At 36.8% G+C, this 20,753-nt stretch overlaps 1 protein-coding gene across 1 annotated transcript in view; it reads left to right on the forward strand.

The window, feature by feature from the left end:
• The window catches only part of LOC139116701 (uncharacterized), a 125,722-nt gene that overhangs the window by 49,076 nt on the left and 55,893 nt on the right, over positions 1–20,753 (forward strand). The gene's annotated exons all lie outside the window — the stretch shown is intronic.

The following is a 20,753-nucleotide window of genomic DNA, read 5'->3' on the forward strand; positions in this document are numbered from 1 at the left end:
TTGGGACAACTTAATACTTGGTTTCATTAGCTGGGTTTATAAGTGTTTGCTCATATTAGTTTTGAAATTGGCTATCGAGTGCAAATAAAAACATTTTGTAAAGTATCAAAATAGTCATCACATTCAGCTTGTAAAAGTTGGTGTAAGGTGACAAGCCACATCATAATTTACCCCCGATTACCAGAAAACTTCTCCAGTCAAAAAGATATAAAGACGATATGAACTATTTTGGATGATTGGATCTTCATATTTTTCTAATTTTTCAAATTGTTAGGTGCCCGTTAGCTGAATGTTGCAATTCTTTAAATTAATCATATAAACAAGTGTGTAGCTTAGAAAGAACAGCAGATAAGGTTACGTTCGCAGATTAAATCGACGTTACGTCATCATCCAATTATCCTAAATTACTTCCTATCGTGTTTATATTAAAATATTATATAGAAAGTAAGGGAGCTACTATATGTCATTTGCTTATTGCTGTTATTGGGTGAGCATGCTTTTACTATGAAATCCTTTTGAGATAATCGCATCAGTAGTTGATGATTAGAATTTGAAAGGCTTCAAGAATATTGAATTCTTGGCCATTTTAGAATGTCCGCAGGGGATGTACGGTGATAACTGCACTCAAGAATGCCCGTGTATTTGAATAACACAGTGTCATGTGATCATGATGATGGTATATGCTGGTGTAAACGGGGATGGATTGGAACAACGTGTAATCAAAGTGAGTTATCACATTACAGAACATTACTTGAAAAACAATATTTTATGAGCACAGTTGATTCAGTTTATGGTATTACAGGTTAAGAAAGTGTGAGTGCAAGAAAAATTTACTCAATACAATGGTCGTGCCGTGGTCACTTTATCAGCTTATGAAATTTGCCATTTCGTGGACTATCTCTACCATACACATAACATAATTTTAACGTGACATTAGCGTTTGTAATTGCAAGATCTATGGAGAGACACATTTAAAATGTTCGCAAAAAATACACCACTCCTTCCTCTCTCACAAAGTATGGAGAAGGGCCACAACATCTGACGTCGCTTTCATTGTGAGACTGCTTTCATGACATGTATTTAAATAAAAACAATTGAATGGGTGGTTAATACTGTGTTGTTAAACAAGCGTTTAAAATCATTTTACCGATTTCACAATGTAAGCAAGGCATTTATGGAGGTCATTGCATGCAAAAATGCCAGTGTGATACGGATAATGCAGTGTCATGTCATCACCATGATATAACACTCAGGTTTACACTAGTGTGGTTTTGGACAACTTAATACTTGGTTTCATTAGCTGGGTTTATAAGTGTTTGCTTATACTAGTTTTGAAATTGTCTTTCGAGTGCAAATAAAAAACATGTTTGTAAAGTATCAAAATAGTCATCACATTCAGCTTGTAAAAGTTGGTGTAAGGTGACAAGCTGCAAGAACAATTACCCCCGAATGCCAGAGTACTTCTTCAGTCAAAGAGATATAAACACGATTCGGAATAATTTCGGATGAGTGGATTTTTATATTTTTCTCATTTCTTAAATGTAGTAGGTGCCCTATAGCTGAATGTCGCAATATTACAAATTACTCATAAAAACAAGTTTGTAACTTAAAAAGAGCAGCAGATAAGGTTACGTTCGCAGATTAAATCGACGTTACGTCATCATCTCCAATTATCCTAAATTACTTCCTATCGTGTTTATATTAAAAATATTATATAGAAAGTAAGGGAGCTACTATATGTCATTTGCTTATTGCTGTTATCGGGTGAGCATGCTTTTACTATGAAATCCTTTTCAGATAACCGCATCAGTAGTTGATAATTAGAATTTGAAAAGCTTCAAGAATATTGAATTCTTGGCCATTTCAGAATGTCCGCAGGGGATGCACGGTGATAACTGCACTCAAGAATGTCAGTGTAATATGAATAACACAGTGTCATGTGATCATGATGATGGTATATGCAGGTGTAAACGGGGATGGATTGGAACAACGTGTAATCAAAGTGAGTTATCACATTACAGAACATTACTTGAAAAACAATATTTTATGAGCACAGTTGATTCAGTTTATGGTATACAGGTTAAGAAAGTGTGAGTGCAAGAAAAATTTACTCAATACAATGGTCGTGCCGTGGTCACTTTATCAGCTTATGAAATTTGCCATTTCGTGGACTATCTCTACCATACACATAACATAATTTTAACGTGACATTAGCGTTTGTAATTGCAAGATCTATGGAGAGACACATTTAAAATGTTCGCAAAAAAATACACCACTCCTTCCTCTCTCACAAAGTATGGAGAAGGGCCACAACATCTGACGTCGCTTTCATTGTGAGACTGCTTTCATGACATGTATTTAAAAAAAAACAATTGAATGGGTGGTTAATACTGTGTTGTTAAACAAGCGTTTAAAACATTTTACCGATTTCACAATGTAAGCAAGGCATTTATGGAGGTCATTGCATGCAAAAATGCCAGTGTGATACGGATAATGCAGTGTCATGTCATCACCATGATATAACACTCAGGTTTACACCAGGATGAATTGGGACAACTTAATACTTGGTTTCATTAGCTGGGTTTATAAGTGTTTGCTCATATTAGTTTTGAAATTGGCTATCGAGTGCAAATAAAAACATTTTTGTAAAGTATCAAAATAGTCATCACATTCAGCTTGTAAAAGTTGGTGTAAGGTGACAAGCCACATCATAATTTACCCCCGATTACCAGAAAACTTCTCCAGTCAAAAAGATATAAAGACGATATGAACTATTTTGGATGATTGGATCTTCATATTTTTCTAATTTTTCAAAATTGTTAGGTGCCCGTTAGCTGAATGTTGCAATTCTTTAAATTAATCATATAAACAAGTGTGTAGCTTAGAAAGAACAGCAGATAAGGTTACGTTCGCAGATTAAATCGACGTTACGTCATCATCTAATTATCCTAAATTACTTCCTATCGTGTTTATATTAAAAATATTATATAGAAAGGAAGGGAGCTACTATATGTCATTTGCTTATTGCTGTTATTGGTGAGCATGCTTTACTATGAAATCCTTTTGAGATAATCGCATCAGTAGTTGATGATTAGAATTTGAAAGGCTTCAAGAATATTGAATTCTTGGCCATTTTAGAATGTCCGCAGGGGATGTACGGTGATAACTGCACTCAAGAATGCCCGTGTAATTTGATAACACAGTGTCATGTGATCATGATGATGGTATATGCTGGTGTAAACGGGGATGGATTGGAACAACGTGTAATCAAAGTGAGTTATCACATTACAGAACATTACTTGAAAAACAATATTTTATGAGGCACAGTTGATTCAGTTTATGGTATTACAGGTTAAGAAAGTGTGAGTGCAAGAAAAATTTACTCAATACAATGGTCGTGCCGTGGTCACTTTATCAGCTTATGAAATTTGCCATTTCGTGGACTATCTCTACCATACACATAACATAATTTTAACGTGACATTAGCGTTTGTAATTGCAAGATCTATGGAGAGACACATTTAAAATGTTCGCAAAAAAATACACCACTCCTTCCTCTCTCACAAAGTATGGAGAAGGGCCACAACATCTGACGTCGCTTTCATTGTGAGACTGCTTTCATGACATGTATTTAAATAAAAACAATTGAATGGGTGGTTAATACTGTGTTGTTAAACAAGCGTTTAAAATCATTTTACCGATTTCACAATGTAAGCAAGGCATTTATGGAGGTCATTGCATGCAAAAATGCCAGTGTGATACGGATAATGCAGTGTCATGTCATCACCATGATGTAACACTCAGGTTTACACTAGTGTGGTTTTGGACAACTTAATACTTGGTTTCATTAGCTGGGTTTATAAGTGTTTGCTTATACTAGTTTTGAAATTGTCTTTCGAGTGCAAATAAAAACATGTTTGTAAAGTATCAAAATAGTCATCACATTCAGCTTGTAAAAGTTGGTGTAAGGTGACAAGCTGCAAGAACAATTACCCCCGAATGCCAGAGTACTTCTTCAGTCAAAGAGTATAAACACGATTCGGAATAATTTCGGATGAGTGGATTTTTATATTTTTCTCATTTCTTAAATGTAGTAGGTGCCCTATAGCTGAATGTCGCAATGTTACAAATTACTATAAAAACAAGTTTGTAACTTAAAAAGAGCAGCAGATAAGGTTATAATTTTAACGTGACATTAGCGTTTGTAATTGCAAGATCTATGGAGAGACACATTTAAAATGTTCGCAAAAAAAATACACCACTCCTTCCTCTCTCACAAAGTATGGAGAAGGGCCACAACATCTGACGTCGCTTTCATTGTGAGACTGCTTTCATGACAAGTATTTAAATAAAAAAACAATTGAATAGGTGGTTAATACTGTGTTGTTAAACAAGCGCTTAAAAACATTTTACCGATTTCACAATGTAAGCAAGGCATTTATGGAGGTCATTGCATGCAAAAATGCCAGTGTGATACGGATAATGCAGTGTCATGTCATCACCATGATATAACACTCAGGTTTACACCAGGATAGATTGGGACAACTGAATACTTGGTTTCATTAGCTGGGTTTATAAGTGTTTGCTCATATTAGTTTTGAAATTGGCTATCGAGTGCAAATAAAAACATTTTTGTAAAGTATCAAAATAGTCATCACATTCAGCTTGTAAAAGTTGGTGTAAGGTGACAAGCCACATCATAATTTACCCCCGATTACCAGAAAACTTCTCCAGTCAAAAAGATATAAAGACGATATGAACTATTTTGGATGATTGGATCTTCATATTTTTCTAATTTTTCAAAATTGTTAGGTGCCCGTTAGCTGAATGTTGCAATTCTTTAAATTAATCATATAAACAAGTGTGTAGCTTAGAAAGAACAGCAGATAAGGTTACGTTCGCAGATTAAATCGACGTTACGTCATCATCCAATTATCCTAAATTACTTCCTATCGTGTTTATATTAAAAATATTATATAGAAAGGAAGGGAGCTACTATATGTCATTTGCTTATTGCTGTTATCGGATGAGCATGCTTTTACTATGAAATCCTTTTGAGATAATCGCATCAGTAGTTGATGATTAGAATTTGAAAGCTTCAAAAGTATATAATTCTTGGCGATTTCAGAGTGTCCACAAGGGATGTACGGTAACAATTGCACTCAAGACTGCCGTTGTAATATGAATAACACAGTGTCATGTGATCACCATGACGGTAAATGCAGGTGTACACAGGGATGGATTGGAACAATGTGTGATCACAGTGAGTTATCACGTCACAGAAACATTATTTGGAAAAAAAAAAACTTTTATGAGCACAGTTGATTAATTTTGTGGTCTTACAGGTTACGAAAGTGCGAGTGTAAGACAAATTTACTCAATACAATGGTCGTGCCGTGGTCACTTTATCAGCTTATGAAATTTGCCATTTCGTGGACTATCTCTACCATACACATAACATAATTTTAACGTGACATTAGCGTTTGTAATTGCAAGATCTATGGAGAGACACATTTAAAATGTTCGCAAAAAAATACACCACTCCTTCCTCTCTCACAAAGTATGGAGAAGGGCCACAACATCTGACGTCGCTTTCATTGTGAGACTGCTTTCCTGACAAGTATTTAAATAAAAACAATTGAATGGGTGGTTAATACTGTGTTGTTAAACAAGCGTTTAAAAACATTTTACCGATTTCACAATGTAAGCAAGGCATTTATGGAGGTCATTGCATGCAAAAATGCCAGTGTGATACGGATAATGCAGTGTCATGTCATCACCATGATGTAACACTCAGGTTTACACCAGGATGGATTGGGACAACTGAATACTTGGTTTCATTAGCTGGGTTTATAAGTGTTTGCTCATATTAGTTTTGAAATTGGCTATCGAGTGCAAATAAAATATTTTTGTAAAGTATCAATATAGTCATCAATAGTTCTTCAGTAATCTTCGAAGGGCGCACGGAAGGATTTGGACCATAAGTAAACGATCGATATCTCATGTAAGACGTTGCACCTTAAGAAGCAGTGAAAGGACATGTTGACCTTAAGATACATGATTGGTTGGTACTGTCATCGACATGACATACGACTATTATTCGATCGATCGTCGTGAACATGAAAATGCAGCACGTACACACGCAAGTTATTTATGGGGATTACTGCCACTGGATACTTTCTTGACATTGCAGCCAAAATCGTATCAAAATTACGATAGTGTTGAAACTCGAACGTCAATTATACAACATATCAACACAGCATAAATTGTATGAAGTATATGGTTCACTCCAACGGCTGATTAATGACAGTTCCGTCACCGATTTGACTGTGCTCAGTACGATTCGTCGTGCCATATCAGCATATCCCTGTTCATTTGAAGGTGAACGTACATTGTTGGAATGTTTAGCACTGTAGTCTGTACACAATATAGTCATTGAAAGTGACTTGTTAGTCTTCGTTACAACTAAAGTTTCTTCCCTGCACTCGGCCTTCCAAATAAAAACGATTTAAGAGGTCTCTTGCATCCAAATATATTTTTGCCCTGTTGTCACGATTATGTTCCAAATTTTCAAGGTATGCTATTAAGCAAGGTATTTCAAGGTATGCTATCTCTAGTCTTGCGGAATAATACTCAGGGCGCTTCGCAAGATGGTTGACAAATCCACTGTGGTAAAAATCCAGTTAAATCATCAAGAGAAATAAGCCATCCATCCTGCAAAGTTAGTTATATTTGATTTTGAAGTACTTGTGAGCGCCAAGAAGAAAGCACATCGGATTCTTTGCCGTATTCTACCATCTATTGTTCTCTGAACAATTGCTGCTTTGCACAAAATGGCTGCCATGAAAGACCACGTGAGTACCACTAGTAAATCAAGAGCAAGGCGAGATGTCAACAGCGATTTATGACTGATGACAATGGCAAACTTCAATATCAAAACTCTGAAGACTCTTTTTGCTAAGAAGACCTTGACATGGAGGGGGAAGATATTAAGAAGACTTGGCTTGGTAATTTAGTAGACAAACATTTTGAAGGATTAATCAATGTGGAGTGGGGCAAAACAATGAGGTCACCAGTACGTTTCAAATTTTGCACTGAAGGAAATGACACCCACAAAGCTACAAGTTTTAGTGATGCTTTGATTCATGCTTATCAGCTACTAGACCAGAATCTATAAATAAGATGAAAGATCTTCAGCAATTCAAATTCACACTGGACGGATCTGAAGGGCAGGTCACTGTGAATGTATACAGTTCTACTGGAACTATCATGTTTCAAGGTCACCACGTAGACTGGCTATCAGCTAAGCTTGATATGTTACTGTTGGCGGTAAAAGAGAGACTGACTTTAACAGAGGGGATATCAGAGACATGTCTTAAAGAGATCAATGACACAACCACAGAACAGCAAACCGAATCATCAACTCAGCCATCATCAGTGAACTCTGATAGTCCAATACCTGCCTTGTCATTACATCATTTGACCAACACCATTTCTGATCACACAACACAAAGTAAATCAACAGGCAATTCAGTGTCACCACACAAGACAGTAGCAAATATGAAGAAAACAAAACAGCTGCAAAATTCTACACCGAAGAAGTCCAACAAAGAAAACACGCCATCCAAGATTCCAAAACGGCAACAAGTAACGAAAACAAATACTCCATCATCAGTAAAATCAGGATCCAACTACAATATAAATACTCAGGATCTGGCAACTACCTTATCAGGCATGTTCAAAACTGTTCAGCAAATTGACCATAAGTATTGTGAACTCATGAGAAATGGGCATAACATCACTGACATTGCAAATAATTTAAGATCGTTTGAATCAAATCTAAATCAGCAGAACACTCATATACAACAACTTCTGAAGATGACAGAAAAACATCACCAAATGTACACAGAGATAAAACAGACGCAATCATCACAGAAAGCAAGTGAGTGTGTTGACTGCAGAGATGACATCAAGCAACTGGATAAGAAAATTAATCACCTTAACAAGTCTATCCAAGGATTACAGGAAATGATGCAACAATCTCAAACCAAGGTGGATACCATCCTACAAAACCAGCAGCAACAACAGAGACATTTTCAGGACACCATTGTAGAGATGCAAAAACTGAACGACTCACTGCTCAAGGCTCAAAATGAAACAGAAGCCAGAATGATGCTGATAAAGGAAAAAGAGGAGAAGCCTCAACACAACAAAGGGAAATATCAGGAACTATCAACCAACCCTTTCGCACCACTCATGAATGCAGAGAGTGTTCATGGGAATCCATTTGCAAGGGAAGATGAATCATCTGAAGAACAACAGTGGAAAACACCCAGGGTAAAGTTTGTAAGAAAGACTCAGACACTCATTGTTGGTGACTCTATGCTGAAGGATATCGATCCTTCCAGGGTGTACAGAAATACTCATGTGAGAACTCTTAGAGGAAGTAATATTCCTCAAATCACAAGTTATATTCAATCTGTGTCAGCTTCCAACATAAATAATATTGTCATTCATGCTGGTACTAATGATATTGATAGTGGTATCCCTGTAGAGGAATGTGTAAACAAATATTCTGAGTTGGTTCAGGTAACATTAGATAAATTCCCAAAGTCAACAGTTTTTATCTCATCAGTCATTCCAAGACAAAACAATTCATTATTCCATGCTTTAAACACACAACTGCATAAAATGTGCAATATGCATAATAATTTAGTGTTTATCGATCACAACAATATCAATGCAGCAACACATTTGCATGACAATGTTCATTTAAATGACCAGGGTACAGCTTTGTTAGTAAGGAATATTAAGGATATGCTCGCTCCAAACCTCGGTGTGAACCGAAACCTTTTCAGGAGAAGACAGTATTTTCAACATCCTGTTAATCCATGGTACAGCAATACGGGGACGCAACACAAGGTTTTCATTGGTCTAGAAATCACCCCATTTTGCCAACAATATGTTGATACACCTCAAAGCCATAGGCAAATGATACCAATCAATAAATATGAGTAACTTTACATTTCAGAAAAACAGCAATATACAAAGTTCACTGTCAATATCCTACTGGAATATACAGGGTTACCAAGAGAGAAAGTTTCAAGACAGTGACTTTATAAATAATATTACTCAACATGACATTATTGGTATTGGAGAAACTTGGCTCACAGAACAATTGAAACATACTTTTCACATTCCTGGGTACTATGACTATTCTGTTGTCAGAAAAAAGAAAAAACAGAGGGGTGGTCTTTCACTTTTGGTAAAAAATACTATAAAGAAGGGTGTAAAAATGGTTCATTCAGATGCGGAAGATATGGTGTGGTGCAAACTTTCAAAAGTTTTTTTTCAGATTACAACAGGATATATTTACTTGCTTTGTTTACAACGCACCAGAAAATTCCAAACATAAGTCTGAATCATTTTTCGAACGTTTAGAACAGTTGATCACAAAATATAGCTGTTCTGGATCTGTCATGATTTTAGGGGATTAAACGCCAGAGTAGGATTACCGCCAGATTTTATTTACAATGATTTCTCAAATCATATACCAGTTCCACCAGGATATTCTGTTGATACACATCTTAATCGCTGCAATATGGATAAGATCGAAAATAAGTATGGTAGAAACCTCATAGATTTATGTAAAACCACAAATACAAGAATTATGAATGGCAGACTACCTGGAGATATTTGTGGAAAATTTACATGTTACCACTGGAATGGAAACAGTGTAGTAGATTATGGTCTTGCAACAACAGACATCATCGATAACTTTGAGTATTTTAAAATACACAATTTCACAATTTTCTCAGATCACTGTCAAATTTCTACTCTTCTCAAACTAACAAATTTTAATCCAAGCAGTGTTAAAGATACTGTGAATTTGTTACAAATGCCCCAAAAATGGAAATGGGATAAGTTATGTGTTTTTAATTACACGGATAGATTAGCATCAGATGAGCTACAAAAAGATTTTGCAGAATTTTTGAATACTAATATTGGTAATAACAAATCTGACATTAACTCAGCCACTAAGCATTTTAATGACATCTTAGATAAAGCCTGCAGTGGAATTTTCAATAGACAAAAGCAGAGAAAGAAAAATTTAAAGAGAAAGAAATCAAAATGGTTTGACAAAAACTGTGATGCAGCAAAAAGGGACCTAATAGCAACAGCAAAACTATTAAATAAAGCTCCATATGACAGTCAGTTAAAAATTATCTATTACACAAAGAAAAAGAAGTTTAAAAAACTTGTTAAAAATAAGAAATTGCAATTCTGGCAAAACAACTTAGACAAACAAAACAGTCTACATGCCAACAATTCACATGATATGTGGAAATTGATCAAGTACTTATAAAATAATGATAAAGATAATAATACTGGAGATTGTGTCTCAGCAGCAACATGGATGGAATTTTACAAAAATTCTTGCTCAATTGAAAATGACAGGTATAATGATTTCCAACAGCAAATTATTGATAGTTTAACATCTGAAGAAACTAAGAATCATGCTAATCAGCAGCTGGATAAGTCAATAACAACTAATGAAGTGTTATCGGCAATTAGAAATTTAAAAAGTAAAAAAGCAGCAGGGATTGATGGGTTTTGTATAGAGTTGTTAAAACATGGTTCCTCCTTTCTCTGTAAACCCTTAGCTAAATTATTTAATGCAGTTCTAGATACATCCAACTTTCCAGACATCTGGAATACAAGCATTATGACACACTTATTTAAAAAAGGAGATAAATATGACCCGAAAAATTATAGGGCATTTCTGTCGGAAGTTGTGTAGAAAAGTTTTTTCTTACATTCTAAATGAAAGGCTAAATAGTTTTTTAGATGACAATCATATTATACATAATAATCAAGCTGGATTTCGCAAAAACCATCGCACAATAGATCACATATTTACCCTGAAGACAATAATACATAAATATATTAACAATAAGCAGAACATTTATGTTTGTTTTGTTGACTTTGCTAAGGCTTTCGACTCGGTATGGAGAGTTGGTCTTTTCCATAAACTTCTCAAAAATAACATTAATGGCAAATTATACAGACTTATAAAACACATGTACCCCACACAAAAATACACATCAAAACAAATAATTTTATCTCGCCCAGCCTGAAAGTTGAAAAAGGAGTAAAACAGAGGCTGTGTTCTAAGTCCTAGTCTGTTCAATTTATATGTCAATGACTTGAAAACAAATCTAGACAAAGTAAATACTCAACCACCAGTGTTGAATAATACCCCAGTTAACTCATTATTTTACGCTGATGACCTAGTCTTAATCTCTACTTCAAAAGAAGGTTTGCAAAGGGAGTTAAATACACTACACACATTTTGCTCCAATTGGAAACTTGATGTTAATTTACAGAAAACCCAAGCAATTAATTTTAGTAAATCTCCTTTGGTAGATAAACACTTGGTAGTACATGCATCAAATCTGTTAAGAGCTATACATACTTAGGACTGACAATTAAATCAAACGGTAGTTTTAGTGACACAATTACAAATTTGGCTGATAAAGCAGCAAAATCTTTGTATAGTTTAAAAAGGGTTTTATTGCACAACAAAAAGATAAAATTTTCCCTACATCTATTCAATGTTTTCATTAAACCTGTTTTACTGTATGGCTCAGAGATTTGGGACAAGATTTCATGGATTACAAGAAGTGGGATAATCAGCAATTGAAAAAACTCACCTCAAATTTTGTAAGAACATTTTACAGTGTAATAGACAAGCTTGTAATGCCGCTGTGAGGGGTGAACTAGGACAATTCCACTTCTACTTGAGATCAAACTTAATATTGTTAAACACTGGCTTCATATCGTACAACTGCCACATTGTAATCTTGCTAAAGAAGCTTTTCTGGAGCAAATGGTAAACAACACTAACAACAGATCCTGGTTTAACTGTTTAAGTGCTTTAATTAAAGACAATGGAATGGACTTTCTCCTTGATAAAGCTCCATCACTTAAACACCACAAAGTTATAACTGGTTTAATGAAAACAAATTTAACAATTATGAAGTCTTTTGGAAAAAGTTGATCACTGATGAAAATAGTAAACTAAGAATGTATGCCAAAATAAAACGTAATTTTAGATTAGAACCCTACTTAACACAGTTGCAAGGTGAGAAAAGAAAATTGCTCACCAAACTTCGCATTAGCAATCATGATCTAGCAATTGAAAAAGGGAGACACACTGTTCCAAAAACCCCAATTACTGAAAGATACTGCAATCAGTGTAACACCAACAGTATTGAAGATGAAACACACTTTTTATTAGTCTGTCAGAAATACAAAGTCCAAAGAAAGTACTTTTTCAGTAAAATCAATTTCCCAAACGACGATACTGAAATCAGCTTATTTCTCTACTAACAAAACAAGAGTTATCTTTTAATGAACAACTTGCTGATTATATTTTTACTTTATATAAACAAAGAAATACCTAGTTATATTTATTATTAGCTACTATTATTATACTGTAATACTTTATCTTTATTGAAGAAAATTTTAACTTATTTTTGTATCACACTTTTATTGCCACAAATGTGATGTAAATCCTATATTTACAAGCAAGCAATAAAAATATTAGTATTATTATTATTCAGCTTGTAAAAGTTGGTGTAAGGTGACAAGCCGCATCATAATTTACCCCCGATTACCAGAAAACTTCTCCAGTCAAAAAGATATAAAGACGATATGAACTATTTTGGATGATTGGATCTTCATATTTTTCTAATTTTTCAAAATTGTTAGGTGCCCGTTAGCTGAATGTTGCAATTCTTTAAGTTAATCATATAAACAAGTATGTAACTTAAAAAGCAAAGAAGATATGGTAACATTTGCATATTAAATCTACGTTTCTTCATTATCCAATAATTCCAAATTAGTTCCAATAATGTTTATATTAAAATTATTATCAAGAAATGGAGCTACAGTATGTCCTTTGCTACTTGCTGTTTTCGGGTGAGATGCTTTTACTATAAAACCTCTTTGAGAAAATCGCATTATAAGTTTATTATAATAATTTTAAACGCTTCAATAATATTTAATTCTTGGCGATTTCAAAGTGTCCGCAAGGGATGTACGGTGATAATTGCACTCAAGAATGCCGGTGTAATATGATAATACAGCATCATGTGATCATGATGACGGTATATGCATGTGTAAATCGGGATGGATTGGAAAAACGTGTAGTCAAGGTGAGTTATCATGTCACTACATTTTACACTACGTAAACTCTCATGAGAAAAATCTCATGACATGCATAGAAGAAATAATTTCATAAGTGGTTAATACATTGATGTTAGACAAGACAAACAGTTCAATATCATTTTACGGATTTCAGAGTGTGAGCAAGGGATGTATGGAGATCTTTGCAAGCAAGAATGCCAATGTGATATGGATAAAGCAGTGTCATGTGATCACCATGATGGTACGTGTCGTTGTAAACCTGGATGGATTGGAGCAACATGCGATCAAAGTGAGTTTTTTCCCTTACAAAAATTCTATTTTAATTACTTTACTTTATAAGTCTGAGTTGAATGTCTGTGTTATTATGCCTTATGAAGTGAGGATGCCAGAAAACAATTGACATTTAAGTGTTCATGTTATCAATGTTTTAGGAATCTGAAATTAACGTGATAGAGACGATCATTCCAGCAGGCCCCTCTTTGTGTTATGAACATTTCACTTTGTTGCCATACGATGTTATCTGCCATGTAGGCCTGATTTATTGGGCACATTACAATGTATGCCCCAAAAAACAAAAATGCTTCCTGTGTAGAAATCTATGAGTATGAATAACAGTACTATACAAAGCGTGGGTTATGGCAAACTCCCTTTCTGTAAGCCTCCATTTCACTCAGGAGGCTCACAACACACAATAACGCACCCCCCAAAAATGGAAATGGGGGATAAAGATAGAGTTAAGTTAACTAAACTCGGGGCGCAATTTTCAGAACATCCTTGTTTGTAAATGTCGGCTAGGCTATCAGAGCATGAGTTCCTGCAAGAACGCATTATCTAAGGTAAACCATGCACCATAACAACTGAGTTCATACAGGAACACTTGTGTGTAAATGTTGACCACACAGCCTTCCGATCCTTGTACGGGCAAGAATTTGCCACCAGAGGGGTGAAGCCCAAGTTCCATGTGGGGCAAAAAAGTGCGACTTTCGAAATACAAGGGCATCTTCACCAAAGGTTAGCTACCGAGCTAGATAGAGGAGATCTTCACCGTCTCTAGGGTTTTTCTCGACTCGAACCCCCTTGTGTGAAAAATCGCCAACCTGCAGAGCCAAGAGGTACTTGGCAAGTTTTATGAGGATGGACTGCAGAAGCTAGGTGACGGTAAGTGATGACGGCATCTATAGGGTCAAAAGGTCTCCACACGAAGAAAGTGAAGGGCAAAAAGTTCTTCCCTATCAAATGAAAGGGCTACCCAAACAGCTTCAATAGACGATGTTCCGCTGATTGCGAGATCTCGCGAGACTTTAATACATGCCCGTAGACACAGATTTCCAGCTTAGGAATACAACTCAAATTTTGTATGGAACTAGAAAAAGTGCAGAAATGAGCAAAGATTGCAACTTCATATATTTTATGCAGTGTTTAACGTAATATTAGCGACTTGTCCTGTTTTACGCAATTTGTCCTGTGTTGCAAGAACACGTCCACTGCGAACCACATATTCTCGCGATATCTCGGAATGTCTCGCGCGGTTCGGAACATGGTTTATTCATGAGAGCCCATAGAGAAAGTGGTCATGTTCGATCGAAAAAGAAGCTGCTGCGGTCCTCATCCTAATGCACAAACAACTTTCCCTGTAGAGCCCTATGGCCGTATAACTTTTCGCCGAGGCTGCTGGGAAAATTTGGTGCTCATGCGCACACGGCTTACGACCTGACTTGACCCCGCAATATCCAGTGAAATTCAAAATCAATACATAAAACAATGGCTAGCGAAGGCAAAATATTTCGGTAAAGGCAATAGAGAACAAACGGAAAGCTTCAACAAAAAGACTGCAGCAGTGGGCTAGCTACTTCCCAGCACAGGGTCATCGAATTGTGCTGCGTGAAACAGTTTTCAGAGGTAATTTTGTGGTCGTATGCCGACGATTTGCCGTACGCGTACGTACGTACTGCCATGGGGGGGGGGGGTGTCGGAAAGGCCTTGACGGACGTGATCAACATTGTGGTGGCACTGGCACACCTTCATGTGTTCATTGGCATATAAGTTGACATTTGTAGGCTTTTTTAGGTCTTGTGTGCCACACACACGGCATAGACGTGTTAGCATGGAGATATGCTTCTCCTCAGAGGGTATATCACCGCTCACCACCTCCATTTTCTAGGTCAAACAAGCCAATCCTATATGTTGAAAGACGGAAAATAGGCTATGCATAAAATCCCGTTCCTACAATTACAGTCGCGTTCCCGACTCGGTTGTGAGTGGAAATGTTAGGTGATGCATTCAGGTCACTGGGAAAATTAGCGGTTTCCACATGAAATATCTCATTCATCTTCTCCAGGTCCTCAAAAAAGGACAGAAGAAATGCCCAGAAAACTTTAGAAAATCAGAAATTTTTGAGAGCGATTTTCAAAAATGTGTATCTTTCGAAAGAAATGACTGAATTTCACCGGGTTTTCACTGTTTACAAGGTTGTCTTTCTGTCTTGCGATTTGCGCATGTGCAGAGTGTTTTCAGCCAGTTGTTGATTCAGAATCGAGCGTCATTCAAAGACAAGCAAAACCTGTCCGCATGAGCCGATGGCGGCGCTCTTCAAAAAAATACGTTATTGCTCATTAACCTCCCCCTAAAGAAAGTTATACGGCTATAGGAAAGTTGTTTGTGTAATGTGATCTTGTATGTGAAAGAGGCACGTTCTCCATGAGATTTTGCGTTGCACTGCCTGACGATGGTGCTTTCAAGGTTTGGAACAACCCCTACGACAAGGTTAGTTATGAAGCCCTCTGCCGGGAGTTTGGCATCAGTGACAATGAAGACTTCAGGTACAAGAGGGGCAAACGGGGGCCTTGGCAATGGCTACACGTATGTCACCCACAGAGCCCCCTTGCTGAGCAAAGGCACAAAGTTCAATGGCCAGGACTTTTTCATCAGCCCCAACAGCAAATATTTCTACACCAAGGACATGTTCAGCTGGAAACACAAACATACGAGGCCAGACAGCAAGAAGATTACACTGCAAAGAATGAGAAACCCTAGTCGAGTGGAAAAGGCGAAGAAGTTGGCTGAGATCAGCCAGCAGAAAAAGCAAGAGAAAGCAAAGAAAGCGATCCACAGGGACAGCATGGCTCCTCTGGGGAGTAGTCCTGAAACACCAGAGGCCGCACACTCTCAGACTTGGTAAAATGATTGTTACCTTCTCCTAGGGGTGGCCGGGGTTGCTTTGACTGTCCTAGGTTTGTACTACTCAAAAAATATACACAATTGTCCTCCAGCCCTCTCGCTGGCCATGGCACAGGCAGAGGGCCATTCAGGGTCATCCTCTTTCTCCTCCTGCTCACTGCATGCTCTTTACAAAATTGAATAAATTATGGATGCTGCCCTTCAACATATTTTATATTTACATATTTATGGCATAATGGACACCAATATCCTTGCTACCACTTAGTACGAATAGGGCTTTACTGGCAAGGCTGAACACTTTCTATTCTACCCGTCGGAAAAAAATACTGAAGACAGAGATCGGCGACCCTGGTAAATCCACCTTGAATAGAGTTCTCAAACTTGGGGGAGCTATGGCAGCAGCTGTTGCAACGAAAGACATACTTGAGCAGAAAAACATTATTCCTAAAGATTCCACTCTTTGAGCGCAAATCATGGCAGCAGCAGTTGGGATGACAGTTGTTTTGGTGATTCTCAATGTGACTGTCTTCACCAGTGGCAAAGTATTTACCTAGAAACTGTTTGGCTAGGGGGAAGCCTTCAAAGCAGAGAGATAAGTGCATGACCGGGCGTCAGAGAAATTCAATCGAGACAGAGAGGCATACATGGAGCAGAGACAGAGATTCCAAAACTGGAAAAGACAGACACAGAGCCAAGAACTCGAGGCCAAGAGAGAGCTGTCTTTGTGGATGAGGACTTGCAGCTCTTTTTGCAAGAGATGGGGCTGCCCTCTTATGGCTGATGAGCCAAAGTTTCAAGAGTACTACACACTGAGCACTGGACAGAAAAATTGGAATTGATCTATGTCGCGGCAGGCCTTGTCAGCAGCCTCGTGGTGTTTCTCCTTTGATTTGGGCAAGTCACTTGCTGCTTGATTTGCCGCTGACTTGCTGTTTGACTTGCCATATTTCTCTATGTCTCTCAAGGCAAGACACTTGCAGTCAATTGTATGTGAGCCGAAGTCACTTACTGCTGGACTGCTCGTATTTCTCATTGTCTCTCAAGCGCAAGACACTTGCAGTCAGTTATGTGTGAGATGGCGGCTAGCTTAGATCCTGACCCTCGAGTACTTGATTTGGCATATCTATATCTATGCACCACCTCCTTACATTATGCCTTAACAGCCTCTAAATGGAGATGAAATGTTCACCACGTGAGTAATGTTGTTCTTATACCCTTCTGTCTGTTCCCTTGCAAAGCCCCTGATCCTGACCCTCGAGCACTTGATTGAATATCTATGCTGCACCTTATTAACTTAGCGCCTGCACCAGACACCTCTAAATGGAGATAAAATGTCCGCCACATAAGTAAAATCCTTTTTATTCCCTTCCTGCTGTTTCCTCGCGAGGTCCCTCTGCTCTTTGTGCAGAAGCATCATAAACACATTTTTTTACCCACACCTCCCGCAAAGGGATATCTTATTTGTAACCCCCCTCCTGCAGACATAACACGGCTTCATGCACGAATCCCTCTTGACCTTAAAGTTGTGAATGCCACAGTACTCCCCCATGCACTTACAAGTGCATATCTTCGTTGAGCTCAACTTAAAGGGGCGCTGGGACCAATACAGCCTATTTTGCTCACTTTTTGTAAACATTCATTAAAATGTAATGAATTTGTTGACCAAAGATTAAAATATAGGTTGGAATCACCTTTTAGCTTGTCAAGCTGTCATAAGGTACGTGATAAAGAAGTAATTTATGCAAATGTAGGCAAATTACTCTGGTTCCAAGCTTCTGTTTTCTCCCAATTTCAGATTTCCAAAGAATTTAACTCCAGCCTGACTGGCTCAAATTTTCAAATTTCAAATATTCTTTAAATGCTATATAAAAAAACAGTTTTTTGTTTGGCAAGAAAGTTCTAAAATAAGATAAGAGGCATTTTAATTTTGCCAATCATGATTTTATTCACTTTTTTTTAATTATCAGTCTTTCAACCCATGCCATTTTAGAATGAGAATAGATAATGCAAAATACATACGTATACTCTTGTCAAGTGAGTATTACATTTCATAAAAGAATGTCAAGGTTTTGACTTAAATAAATTTTTATCATTAATACCAAAATTGATGTTTTTTACCCCAAATATACAACCACTTCATTCTGCGAGTAAACGTTTGCTATCATACTAAACTTTAGAGTCTCTGCTTTTTGATAATATATAGTATGAGGGAGTTTCCTTGTCATATTTGATGAGGAATATTGCTTTGAGAAGACTGTGTTGGCAACATGCAGCTCCACCTTAAGCGAATGGCGTGTGTTCTTTGAAATTTTCATACTTACTTTATATCAATTTACACATTATCACCTTAGTCTAAAAATATTTTTCATGTTTCGTCTAACCCGGCAGTCGGTGAGCCCTCCTGGGTCAAATGTGTTTATGAACCCCCATTTTTTGCGAATTATGTGATTGCGTGTTTTGAGCCTCCTGAGTGAAATGGAGGTTTAGAGAGAGGGGGTGAGCCAGAACGCCCACTTTGTATACTACTAATAACAACTTATATTGTCAGCAAGTTTAAATAATGAGGAAAAATTCATAATAAGTAGTTGATGAGGAAAGGTCGGAAAAAGAACCACTTCAGTAACATATCAATTGTATGGTGGTAACTTATGGGTCAGCTATAATAAAAGCGCCCTGAAACAATTGAAAGTTGCTTACAATAATGCTGGTCGCATACTTCTACGATATGACAGACGCAGCAGTGCTAGTACTATGTTTGTATATAATAGGATTGACACTTTTGATGCTTTGCTTAGAAAGCAAATCAATAGTTTGATGAAAAGGTTTCTATGAGTGAGAACCTAATTATACGTAAGGTGTATGATGTTGTGTACTTCACTTCTGACTTGAGGAAAAGATGGATAAATTCAGTCTTCTAATCTGTGTTCAGAAATATGTCTTTATGGTCTAACCCATAAATGAATATTTCTTGATGTAACCTTTTTTGTATCATTCTTTTTGCCAATCCTGTAACCATTTATATATATGGACATGCTCATTGTCCGAAATAAAGAATTAATAAAAAATAATAAATAATTTTATTCTTTTGCTTTCAGAGTGTGAGCAAGGGATGTTTGGAGATGACTGTATGCAAGAATGCCAGTGTGATATGAATAATGCAGAGTCATGTGATCACCACGACGGTACATGCAGGTGTAAGCCTGGATGGATTGGAGCGAAATGCGATCAAAGTGAGTTTTTAAGTGATAGGTATTTTATTTTAAATTATTCAGTAGCATGAGATTGAGTTGTTGTAATTGATGGGCTCACCAGCTACAATAATGGGAAAGTAAGATATATGTTTTTGGTCCTAAAATAAACCACGAGTAGGACTCTCTTGGGATGATTGCTTGAGATGAGAAGTGTTTACATAAGCTTGGCTTTGATATAATAATTGTAGCTTCTGTAGGCAGCAGAAGTATCGTAGACATCTTTTTTTGCATTAAATAATAGACACTCGTTTTCCTCGAGGGTCTATGGTTAATAGAGTAAAATCTAGAAGAAACCTAGAAAACAAAAAAAAGTTAAACGATTCATACAGCCTTTCAAGAGCGATATAAAGGAATTAGAAATAATATTTCGGTACCCGAGCCATTTTCAAAAAAGTCAACAATGGCATGCATGAGTAACAGTAATCTATGGGATTCATTGATAGAAGCGTATATGACACACGGTCCCTCAATCAACATGAACAGCAGAACCTTGCCTGAACTAGAATACATAACCTAAATAGACACAACACAGAAGTAAAAAAACCAAAGGAATCACTGTAAACGAACACAAGGTGAACCAGAAGAATCGTGAGGAAAACCAAATGTACATCACATAGATCTCATAAACTGCTTCCACCATCCCCTTAAAGAACACAATATTAACACATCAGGATTCTATACGCTAAAAAATAGGATAATTCGATGAAAATATAAATTAAAGTTTCGAAACGCTCGCCAAATGGATAAGACTCTTTTACATCACCTGTCTAAGGACGTCAGCCTTGCAATAGTATGTCCCATAATATTGCGAGACACACAATGATAAAAAATTCAACACGAAATGAGTAATTCAGAAGAGATTTCCCACCTATACAAAAATGCTTTCGATATGCGGAGCTACCTCTGCTACATAAAGTATATCCCATAATATTGTCGAACGGACAAACACAAAATATGTTATACTACAATCACTACTAACAGAAACACAGTTTGCTGTATTGAGCTATCTCCCTCCAGCAAAAAATTAGTTTAGCTGCGGCAGTTATACTATTTGTTTTGATAAAATCTTAAAATTTAAGTGTACGCTGAGTATACAGAAAAGATACAAATTTTT

The sequence above is a fragment of the Ptychodera flava genome, chromosome 18 (genome assembly GCF_041260155.1).
Source record: "Ptychodera flava strain L36383 chromosome 18, AS_Pfla_20210202, whole genome shotgun sequence".
NCBI lineage: Eukaryota > Metazoa > Hemichordata > Enteropneusta > Ptychoderidae > Ptychodera > Ptychodera flava.